The sequence below is a fragment of the Physeter macrocephalus genome, chromosome 12, assembly GCF_002837175.3.
Source record: "Physeter macrocephalus isolate SW-GA chromosome 12, ASM283717v5, whole genome shotgun sequence".
NCBI classification, from domain to species: Eukaryota; Metazoa; Chordata; class Mammalia; order Artiodactyla; family Physeteridae; genus Physeter; species Physeter macrocephalus.
The window spans coordinates 25,780,972-25,781,354 of NC_041225.1; positions in this window are offsets into that span (position 1 = coordinate 25,780,972).

The window sequence follows — 383 nt, forward strand, 5'->3', positions numbered from 1 at the left end:
ATCAAAAAAAACCAAACAACCCAATCCAAAAATGGGCAGAAGACCTAAATAGACATTTCTCCAAAGAAGATATACAGATTGCCAACAAACATATGAAAGAATGCTCAACATCATTAATCATTAGAGAAATGCAAATAAAAACTACAATGAGATACCATCTCACACCGGTCAGAATGACCATCATCAGAAAATCTAGAAACAATAAATGCTGGAGAGGGTGTGGAGAAAAGGGAACCCTCTTGCACTGTTGGTGGGAATGTAAATTGATACAGCCACTATGGAGAACAGTATGGAGGTTCCTTAAAAAACTACAAATAGAACTACCATATGACCCAGCAATCCCACTACTGGGCATATACCCGGAGAAAACCATAATTCAAAAA